We start from the raw sequence: 12,461 nt of genomic DNA on the forward strand, positions 1-12,461 counted from the left end.
TACTATTTGCATCTGTTTATTTTTTACAAACGAGACTACAGAGCTTGTGAGAAAGTTAACATATACAGACAAAGCTCTTATAAACAATCTATTAAAGCTCCTTTGCTTTCAACAACTTGTTTTTTTCTCATTTTTTTGGTTGGGTGCTTTGGTTCACAACATCTTTAAGGAGTGCAGTGCTTGGAGATCTTAAAGTTAGGCATCCTATCCTGGAAATAGGAATCACTATCTTAAAGAAAGCAGTATAATTAGCGTGCCTTGGCTAACCAAAGCCTTCTTTGTTCCTATTGCTTTAATTCTTCTCCATTCCACTTTAGTCTATACCCAATTGTCCAACATCAGAAGGGAGGGAAAGAAGATGAAACGCAGAGGGGAGGGAATTCCATAATTTCTTTAGAGCTTAGCCCTTGACGCAGAGATCCATGAAGAATCTAGAGATCAGACCGAGCTCCATAGAGCCTCAGCTGATTTTGAGGAATCCTGAAGATGCAGGCATGTAGTTCAATGTAATTGCTTTAAAGAAGAGTCATGCTGATTAAACTGTGTCAAAAGAATGAGTTGGCGGTGCGATGTTTAAGCTCAGCTTGTTTTCTGCATGAGCATTTATGAAGCCAAATTTTGGGCCAAATGCAGTCTGTTAAACAGATCACTCGTTCATTTGGCAACTCTATTCTGATTGTTTGACGTCCTTATCCAGTTTTGGTTGACCAAATATCGCGAATCGTAGGATTGCCTTTTTTCTTTAAACATTAGAACGCATTCGTGATATAGAGGGAGAGAGACCTGGTGTAGACTCTAACTGTGTATTGATGGTTGTCGTAAAGGAGGTGAAGGTGAGATTAAGGGCTTGTTCATTTTCTAGTTGAAGATACATGAACCTGCTTGCTCTAGTAAGAATTAATTCTGAGGCATTATGATGTTGAAAAAAAGACCTTCGGGGACTAGTCCAAACCTGCATAGTTACACCATCCATTCTACAGGCATCCATTTTTTCTGCTGCTCAGAGCTCAGTCAGAACTTCACAATGACTACAGGAGCCAGCTTATATTCACCAGGATCAGTCCATATCCTACGGTCCTGGTAAACAAGCTCCGACCAAATTGACTCAGTAAAATTGTTTGTTTTTGTGATTAGAAGACTCTCATCTTCCTCTTTTTCCTTTTATTCTCTTTTCTTAGTGTGATCCTTTTCTGGAACTTCTAGAAGTTCTAAGACAAGTAGATTTGATGCATCAAGTTTGAACTTCAAACTAAATTTGGCTTAATTTGTCAAAATTTCAGCTTGGAATGATACAGTTGAAGAAGCATGCCAGAATGGCATTGCAGTTATTGCAGAACCAGGAGGGAGTATTAGGGATCAGGATGCTGTGGACTGCTGTAATAAGTATGGTGTTTCTCTTCTTTTCACAAATGTGAGGCACTTCAGGCACTGAAGGTGAAATAATATGAACCCTGCTGTGCAAAAGAATGCCTTGAAGGTACAAATAAGGTTCTGTTAAGATTAAGTGCGCAAGCCAAGGCTTTTGGGAATAACCTAGATTTTTGGTTAATTTGAATCGAAACCGGAGATTCTAATCCGGTATGCTGAAATTAATTAAATTTTGTTGGGCCTTAAATTTCTTTAGGATGCTTTTCTTTTTCATATCTAAGTTATCGATCACAAATGTTTTGAGTATGAAAATTTGGTGTGCGAGTCACTTTTGGCAATAATCCATTGCACATGATTTCTCCTCTCGACGAAAAATATTCGGTCAGCAGGTGACTTAAATAGTTTGCATCTTCATGAAGTTTATGTCAATTTTGTTGAGAAATATCTTATGGCACAGCTGGGTCATGTAGATTTTGGATTTTGCCAATGGTAATCCGAATTGGTCCTAATCCACATGATGTATATCCCTATGAGTCTCTGACTCTGTCCTACCATGAGACAATACCCCATAGCCTCTGGGCCAGCAAGATTAATGCTTTCTTCTTCTTCTTCTTCTTCTTATTTATTTATTTATTTATTTTTATTTATTTTTCTTAAGAACAAGATTAATGTTTGTTGGTTAGCTTTACCTCCGCTCTGGTCAAATGAAGGGAGGTTGCTGCATTTTAAGGTGGCATGTCCACCATATTTTTCCAAAATTATTTGGTCAAGAATGGATCTTTGGTGACTGGATTTCAATCAATTAGGATTAATAGGCAAAAGTTGATCCAACAAAAGTTAATTTAAAGTCTCCAAAATTTTCCTCTTAGAGGGGAAAAATGTAGAATGAGAGCACTGTATGCCTGTTTCTGTACGGATGCTGCTAAATCTAATTACATAAAGTTGATCTGCGTATCAGAACCACACGTAAGTAAAGTCATTATTGTTGTCTCTGATCATTGCCAACAGGTTGCCAACTCGAGAAGCAACGGAAAGACCTAAGACTTCTGTCTGTTTTTCTTAAAAAGAAAGCTTTTGGAAAGAGCTAAGATTTCTGTATTAAAATTTTTTTTTCGAAATCCTTTTGGTATATTCTTATCCATTTATAAATTATCATCTTGGCCCACCCAAGGTCACCAGTCCTCGAGGTGCACGGCATGGTGTTCTTTGGCTTTCTCCAAAGGCCAGCAAGCTGAGTTGCGGATATCCTTATGATGTAATCATAACATGCAAAGGTGTAGCGTCCAACGTGAAGCATGATTGCATACATACATAAATTTTGTCTGGCCCATGGAACTAACACCAGTGACAGGGAGGAAGCCCTTGTTGGAAATGTTCAAAATAAGTGCATATGGCTAGCTCATGAAGCATGAGTGTGAGTGGTTAGAGAGAGTGAGAGAGCTACCTAATTCTAAACATGAAGCATAGGAAGTAGTTAGAGAGAGAGAGAGAGCGCCACCTATTTCTAAACATGTAGCGAGAGAGAGAGAGAGGGAGAGAGCTGCCTAATTCTAAATATGAAGCGTGGGTATAAGTGGGTTGACTTAGACCGCTATCTAACTCAGATTTTGATCTATTCATTCTTGAGCTGAGATTACCACGTAGATTAACTTGTGACCACAACGGTCACTGTTTTAAATCTAACTTAAGATTTACTACTTTCAATCTTGATTCTGTTTTGTTGTGACTAGGGGTTTTTAAAGGATCAGTTACTTATTTTGACTATTCGATATGAACGGTTACTATTTGCATCTGTTTATTTTTTACAAACGAGACTACAGAGCTTGTGAGAAAGTTAACATATACAGACAAAGCTCTTACAAACAATCTATTAAAGCTCCTTTGCTTTCGACAATTTGTTCTTTTCTCATTTTTTTGGTTGGATGCTTTAGTTTACAACATCTTTAAGGAGTGCAGCGCTTGGAGATCTTATAGTTAGGCATCCTATTCTGGAAATAGGAATCACTATCTTAAAGAAAGCAGTATAATTAGCATGCCTTGGCTAACCAAACCCTTCTTTGTTCCTATTGCTTTAATTCTTCTCCATTCCACTTTAGTCTATACCCAATTGTCCAACATCAGAAGTGAGGGAAAGAAGATGAAACCTAGAGGGGAGGGAATTCCATAATTTCTTTAGAGCTTAGCCCTTGACGCAGAGATCCATGAAGAAGCTAGATATCAGACCGAGCTCCATAGAGCCTCAGTTGATTTTGAGGAATCCTGAAGATGCAGGCATGTAGTTCAATGTAATTGCTTTAAAGAAGAGTCATGCTGATTAAACTGTGTCAAAAGAATGAGTTGGCTGTGCGATGTTTAAGCTCAGCTTGTTTTCTGCGTGAGCATTTATGAAGCCAAATTTTGGGCCAAATGCAGTCTGTTAAACAGATCACTCGTTCATTTGGCAACTCTATTCTGATTGTTTGACGTCCTTATCCAGTTTTGGTTGACCAAATATCGCGAATCGTAGGATTGCCTTTTTTCTTTAAACATTAGAATGCATCCATGATATAGAGGGAGAGAGACCTGGTGTAGACTGTGACAGTGTATTGATGGTTGTCGTAAAGGAGGTGAAGGTGAGATTAAGGGCTTGTTCATTTTCTAGTTGAAGATACATGGACCTGCTAGCTCTTGTAAGAATTAATTCTGAGGCTCTATGATGTTGAAAAAGGACCTTCGGGGACTAGTCCAATCCTGCATGGCTACACCATCCATCCTATAGGCATCCATTGTTTCTGCTGCTCAGAGCTCGGTCAGAACTTCACCATGACTACAGGAGCCAGCTTATATTCACCAGGATCGGTCCATATCCTACGGTCCTGGTAAATAAGCTCTGACCAAATTGACTCAGTAAAATTGTTTGTTTTTGTGATAAGAAGACTCTCATCTTCCTCTTTTTCCTTTTATTCTCTTTTCTTAGTGTGATCCTTTTCTGGAATTTCTAGAAGTTCTAAGACAAGTAGATTTGATGCATCAAGTTTGAACTTCAAACTAAATTTGGCTTAATTTGTCAAAATTTCAGCTTAGAATGATGCAGTTGAAGAAGCATGCCAGAATGGCATTGCAGTTATTGCAGAACCAGGAGGGAGTATTAGGGATCAGGATGCTGTGGACTGCTGTAATAAGTATGGTGTTTCTCTTTTCACAAATGTGAGGCACTTCAGGCACTGAAGGTGAAATAATCTGAACCCTGCTGCGCAAAAGAATGCCTTGAAGGTACAAATAAGGTTATGTTAAGATTAAGTGCGCAAGCCAAGGCTTTTGGGAATAACTTAATTTTTTGGTTAAGTTGAATCGAAACTGGAGATTCTAATCCTGTACTGTTGAAACTAATTAAATTTTGTAGGGCCTTAAATATCTTTAGGACGCTTTTCTTTTTCATATCTAAGTTATCGATCACAAATGTTTTGAGTATGAAAATTTGGTGCGTGAGTCACTTTTGGGAATAGTCCATTGCACATGATTTTTCCTCTCGACGTAAAAGATTTGGTCAGCAGGTGACTTAAATAGTTTGCATCTTCATGAAGTTTATGTCAATTTTGTTGAGAAATATCTTATGGCACAGCTGGGTCATGTAGATTTTGGATTTTGCCAATGGTAATCCGAATTAGTCCCAATCCACATGATGTATATCCCTATGAGTCTCTGACTCTGTCCTACCATGAGACAATACCCCATAGCCTCTGGGCCAGCAAGATTAATGCTTTCTTCTTCTTCTTCTTCTTTTTATTTATTTATTTATTTTTTTTTTTATTTTTTTTTTTTTCTTAAGAACAAGATTAATGTTTGTTGGTTAGCTTTACCTCCACTCTGGGCAAATGAAGAGAGGTTGCTGCATTTTAAGGTGGCATGTCCACCATATTTTTTCAAAATTATTTGGTCAAGAATGGATCTTTGGTGACTGAATTTCAATCAATTAGGATTAATAGTTAGAAGTTGATCCAACAAAAGTTAATTTAAAGTATCCAAAATTTTTCTCTTAGAGGGGAAAAATGTAGAATGAGAGCACTGTATGCCTGTTTCTGTAGGGATACTGCTAAATCTAATTACATAAAGTTGATCTGCGTATGAAAACCACACGTAAGTAAAGTCATTATTGTTGTCTCTGATCATTGCCAACAGGTTGCCAACTCGAGAAGCAACGGAAAGACCTAAGACTTCTGTCTGTTTTTCTTAAAAAGAAATCTTTTGGAAAGAGCTAAGATTTCTGTATTAAAAAAACTTTTTCGAAATCCTTTTGGTATATTCTTAGCCATTTATAAATTATCATCTTGGCCCACCCAAGGTCACTAGTCCTCAAGGTGCACGGCATGGTGTTCTTTGGCTTTCTCCAATGGCCAGCAAGTTGAGTCGCCTCTATCCTTGTGATGTAATCATAACATGCAAAAATGTAGCGTCCAACGTGAAGCATGATTGCATACATACATAAATTTTGTCTGGCCCGTGGGACTAACATAAATTTTGTCTGGCCCGTGGAACTAACACCAATGACAGGGAGGAGGCCCTTGTTGGAAATGTTTAAAATAAGTGCATATGGCTAGCTCATGAAGCATGAGTGTGAGTGGTTAGAGAGAGAGAGTGCTACCTAATTCTAAACATGAAGCATAAGAAGTAGTTAGAGAGAGAGAGAGAGAGCCACCTATTTCTAAACATGAAGCATGGCGAGAGAGGGAGAGAGTTGCCTAATTCTAAATATGAAGCATGGGTGTAAGTGGGTTGACTTAGACCGCTACCTAATTCAGATTTTGACCTATTCATTCTTGAGCCGAGATTACCATATAGATTAATTGTGCTAGATTGGGGAGATCTATAATTTTTAATAGGATTAATCCAGCAACATGATGTGAACAATGTGAAATTTAGCTCTGTTGGGATAAACCGATCGATCTCCGTAAACTGACTGATCTCTAGTGCAGATCGATCGACATCCGACTCTGGCCCAACAAACAAACATGACTCAGGTCAACCAACTGCCGACTCTGACTCAACAACAGCCGACTGATCGGATATACAACTCCGACTCTGCATCGACTGAATATGTGGTTTCGACTCTTCATTGACCAATTGAACGAACCGTACCAACTTATTGCTGGCTGACCGACTAATGATTCGATTTTTACCGATCGACAACAGACAACTTAGACCATCGACATAACAGAACTACTAGCCGACGGTCGCTTATGGATTCTACCAACATATGATCGGTTCTACCGACATATGGTTGGTCAGTCAACTCAGATATACCATAACCATCATGAACGGTTACCGACCGTATATTACGACACAATTAGTGAAAATTAACGATCCACTACATGATTATGGTCTGATGATTTAGCGTCATAAAACATAGGACCACATCCGACGGTTATGAAAATCTCATCTATAAAAGGGGGTAAGAAAAACGGGACTGGTAAGCCAACTCTGGGCCTAAACTCTGCTACTACTTACATTCAACTCCTGTTCCCCAACTTCTCTCTCTGACTTAGGCATCGGAGGGTCTCCACTAGACATAAATCTGGTCTGTGTGGATGCTATTTTGCAGGCGTTCGTTTCCGACAACTGGCGACGGAGAGTTGGCCGCAACAGATTGGCGTGCTAGGAAGGGAAAAAGACAACTTGCAATGATAAAAATCAGAGCTCAATGGTCAACAGCAATCGGATCGATGAGGCACTCTTCTCGTCGAGAAGAGGCTCCTCCCCTGTCTTCAGTAGCAGAGCCTCTTTCTCCGCGACCCGTGGTCACCACGGACGTTCAGATTGTTGCGATCGTGCAGCAAATGAACGTTCTTACGGAGGCGGTCAGATGCCTCCAGCAGCAACAACAGATCCAGCCACCACAACCGCCGGCAGAGCAACCATGGCGCATTCGATGCCATCCAGGCACAGCCGCCGTCATCCATGGCAATCTCCATCTCTTCTTCCAGAGCGACCGTCTCGGCTCTCTCATCGGATCGAGCAGTGGCACTCGTAGTGCTCTCAATGTGCCACCCACCATTCACGGCGCCCCTCTCCTTCTCAGTTGGATCGAGCAAGAAAGGAAAAGCGACTGCGAACATCGTCTGCTTTTTCCTCTAACTCATCGGGAGATTCAACCCCTAGAGTTTTCCACCACCAGCGGCTCGAAGACTACGAACGTAAGTTCGAAAAAATCGACCACCGACTTGCCCAACTACAGGTGGACGGTTAGAAATCTTCAAATGATTTTGATTTCTGTACCGCCCAACCTTTCTCTCGACATATCTTGGATGAACTGATCTCGATTCAGTTCAAGATGCCGCATGTGGAATCCTATGATGGTTTCACCAACCCAGTCGATCATCTTGAGAGCTACAAGGCTCTCATGACAATCCAAGGGGCAACTGACGCCCTTCTATGCATCGACTTTCCGGTCATACTTCGGAAAGCTGCTCGAGCCTGGTACTCCGGACTTCGATCGGGAAGCATCAACTCTTTCAGACAGTTGGAACATTCCTTCGTGGCCTACTTCAGCACCAGTCGGAGGCCATCACGAACCTCGGATGGTCTCTTCTCGATCAAACAAAGAGAGATCGAAACACTCCAGGATTTTGTGGTCGGATTCAACGCGGCCACACTTGAGGTCAGGGACCTCGATGAAAATATGGCCATATCGATCATGAAAAGAGGTATGAGGGGTCTCGATTCACGTATTCACTGGACAAGACTCTCTCGGACGTATGCTGAATTCTTGGAGCGATGTATAAGTACGTACGTGTGGACGAAGGAGCCTTTGACCGGCGCCAAATCGAAAGCAAAGGTCAGAAGAAGCAGAAGAAGAGTGGGGCTCTGACCGAATCAAGTAGGTCTCCGACTAATGAGCAAGCCTTACCCCGACGACGGAGTCCAAGGCCAACGTATAGTAGATATGACTCCTATATCCCTCTTTGTGCTCCTTGTGCGCAGATCTTCATGGAGATCGATAGGGTGGAATATCTACGGCATCCTCCATTGATGAAAACGAGGAACCGCAATCGAAGGAAGTATTGCCGGTTTCACCGTGACCACGACCACGACACCGAACAATGCATCCAGCTCCGGGATAAAATAGAGGCCCTGATACGACGAGGCTATCTCGAGAAATATCGGAGGGATCCGCTGACTCAATCTCCAACCGACTAAGGAAGCTGTAAATAATCAGCCGATTGTGGGAGTTATCAATATGATCTCGGATGACTGAACTGAGGGATAACTCTCAAAGAAGAGTCGGCGAAACGACAACAACTCAATGTAATAATTTTTTCGAAAGAGAATGTTCGGAGAATTCAAACTCCTCACGACGATGCTGTTGTTGTTTCGACAATTAGCTAATAAAAGCATAACGGATGTTTTATTCTACTCGACTTCCTTCCAAATGCAACTACTTGAAGAATCAACTGCTTTAGTGTCGACTATATTTCGGTCCTCTTGCAAAAATTGACATCTCGACTGTGATTTTAAAACAACATCAAGTATGTAGATTTTCACTGTAAAAGCTAGAGGAATGACTATCTCGACACCGAATATACTTCGGCTTTCACTGTAAAAGTCAGAAGATCGACTATCTCGACATTGAATATACTTCAGCTTTCATTGTAAAAATTAGAGGATCGACTATCTCGACATCAAATATACTTTGATTTTTATTGTAAAAGTTAGAAGATCGACTATCTCGACATCGAATATACTTCGGCTTTCACTGTAAAAGTCAGAGGATCGACTATCTCGACGTCGAATATACTTCGACTTTCACTGTAAAAGTCAAAGGATCGACTATCTCGATACCGACTACATTTCGGTTCTCTTGCAGAACCGACTTATCGACTTCAACTGGAGGCCAGTGCCAGTGATGCAGACTTTCTCCACAAAAGCCGCACTGCCCTCATAGTTGGCTCTCCATTGAAGCAGCTGGCTAATTTGCCGACTTAGTATCAACTAAGAAAGGCAAAATGCCAAGATGATTAAGGTCGGATTGAAACTATACCGACATGGCTACGGTCAGTCGAGGGATATTCGGCTCGCCATCGATTATCAAATAATACGATATATAAACTCGATTAAGTTTCGGGTAATGGATATTTGACTTACCATCGTTATCCTAACTAAATATGTCGGAAACTATGCGACTAGCAAATTCTACAAAGTTTGTGAAATGATCGGATCTACGATCTATATTTAGAGATTATTCTACAAACAGATATTGCAGACTCGACGATACAGAAGAGTATTTCAGAACAGGAGTACTTTCATCATAAAAAAAGAGAGATCACAAAATTGGACCAAAGTTCGATTACATCTTTCTTTATAAAAAGAGAAACCAAAGAAAATGCCGATTAATCTTCATCGCCGCCCTTCGTTCCACTGAAGAATCGATAGGCCCATCTTGAATCAGCTTCTTCAACAAACTTTACTTTCCAGCTCGGGGGACGATACGACTCAAGTTGAGCTGTGAAGATGATTGATTGATAACATTGCTCGGCCAACCACATCAACAGCTTGACCCACTTGTATGGGAGCAGAGAGGGTCTCACCCGATCGACGACCACACCCTCCTCGTATAAGAACTAAAGGAGGGCTTCAGATTTTTGTCCATCACCGAAGATGACCTTGATCGTGCAGCTAAGATGGGAATGCGGGATATACGGTAACGGATCGTTGACCCCACCATCAGCACCAGGAGTGAAAAGCTGACGATGGCCTGAAGCGCAATGTCGCTTCCGAAACCGACCAACAATCGGACTCGAGAACAAGAAAACTTCCGGGCCCGACAAAGAGTCGTTGGTCAGAACCTCCGACCAACCACGCCCTGCAGGAATCTCACCCATTGGAAGAACTATAAAAAATCCAAGGGAACTCAAAGAGAAAACGATAAGAAATGATTTCGCACGAAAGCAGCTCTCTGGCAGAGCTCTCCCACTAGATGAGATAAAATGAGGGATAGATACCTGGCTGACAGCAGTCCTTTATATAAAGGAATGCCCAACAGCCCGGATGAAAACAGCCAGATCGAGACTACGTCGGATGATGACATGTGATAACATCTAGACTCATCGTCAACCCGACGGTCCGACGCACCTGCACCAGATTAAACCACGTCACTTCCATCCGCATGTACAGCTTCGACCCAATAACATTCCGACATGTGGTGGAAATCTATATGCCAGAATCAAATCGCATGATGCCGGTTTGCCTTCTCGATATAACGCCTGGCGTCAGCTCATCTTCCGCAAACGACGCCTGACACCAAATCTTCCTACTGATGCGATAGCTCAAAGACGACAAAGTGGTTGATCGGCCGTACTCCGGAGAATGTGGTGGTAGAGTCAGGATTCGACATGACAGACAATAACTCCTTTCATCTAAGATAACTGACCACGTGACGATGCATACGGCGACTCACCATTAGACTCAGAAGTGGAGGGGCAACTGTTGAGATAAACTGACCGACCCCCGTAAATCGACTGATCTCCAGTGCAGATCGACCGACATCCGACTTTGGCCCCACAAACAGACATGACTCAGGTCAACCGACTACCGACTCCGACTCAACAACAGCCGATCGATCGGACATACAACTTTGACTCTACATCGGCTGAATATGTGGTTCCGACTCTTCATCGACCAACTGAACGAATCGCACTAACCTATTGCTGGCTGACCGACTAATGATTCGACTTTTATCGATCGACAGTAGATGACTTAGACCATCGACATAACAGAATTACTAGCCGACGGTCGTTCATGAATTCTACTGATATATAGTCGGTTCTACCGACATATGATCGGTCAGTCAACTCAGATATACCATAACCGTCATGAACGGTTACCGGCCGCATATTATGGCGCAATCAGGAAAATTAATGATCCACTACGTGATTATGGCCCGATGATTTAGCACCATAAAATACGGGACCACATCCGACGGTTACGAAAATCTCATCTATAAAAGGAGTAAGGAAAATGGGGTTGGTAAGCTAACTCTGGGCCTAAACTCTGCTACTGCTTACATTCAACTCCTGTTCTCTAATTTTTTTCTCTGACTTAGACATCGGAGGATCTTCGTCGGACATAAATCCGATTTATATGGATGCTATTTTGTAGGTATTCATTTTCGACAACAGGAGATGAAGAGTTGGCCGCAACAAGCTCAAGGTTGCAGAAATTTGTCTCCGTAGATTAATTGTGCTATCATCTGATGGAACACGATTAGGTTACATGATTATTTGATGGTCCTATACAGGTTATGCATCAACATGCAACTACTATAGTGCATCATGAATGCTAGTTTATGTATTTCAGTAGATGATCCACGGAGACTGATTCGACGGCCCTGATCATCTGATGGCATCTGCGTCCGATTCCAAAGGGTGGGCCCACTAATCACCCGCATAAGAAAAGAGATCCCGATGCCGCTTCCGGCACAACTTTGGCATATCCGCACGCCCAGAAGCCTCTCCCTCCCCAAGTCGTTTTCAAGCTTCCGTCGCTCCTCGCGAACAACGTGGTTATACGGATTCCACGAACGGTGATATGGAGCTGAGATTGGTTAAAACAATCGCTCCTGCGGTACACCAGAACCAGATCCTTCCTGAAGCCCCCGCCTACCCCCGATTAAAATCAACCCAACGGCGACATCGCATCGTGACCCATCTTCGGTAAAATGTACGTCGGAGAATATTAATATCGTGCTCCACACGTATTTTAACCGTCGGATCGGAGATTGAAGCGTTATTATGCTGATCTGTTATCTGATGCAACGGTCAGAAAATTGGAGAAATCTTATGTTTGTCCCTTGCGGAAGTAACTTACCAGGTCGGAGAGAGCGAAAATACGACGTTGACGTTGCCGTTCATAAATCCACTTAACGTTGTCAGTATTAAATCACGTGAAGAAGGTCATTTTACCCCAAAAGCATAAAGTTGTTAAGATTTCCGTGACCATAGACGTCGTCATAGCAGCGCTCTTCGGGAAAACGAGGACAAATCCTGTCTGTCCGTCTAAAACTTTCTATGCGAGAGAAGATCCTATGCGTGCCTTAGGATAATGAACGGTAGAACCTTTTC

Source organism: Elaeis guineensis, chromosome 1 (assembly GCF_000442705.2).
Source record: "Elaeis guineensis isolate ETL-2024a chromosome 1, EG11, whole genome shotgun sequence".
In the NCBI taxonomy this organism is placed as follows: domain Eukaryota; kingdom Viridiplantae; phylum Streptophyta; class Magnoliopsida; order Arecales; family Arecaceae; genus Elaeis; species Elaeis guineensis.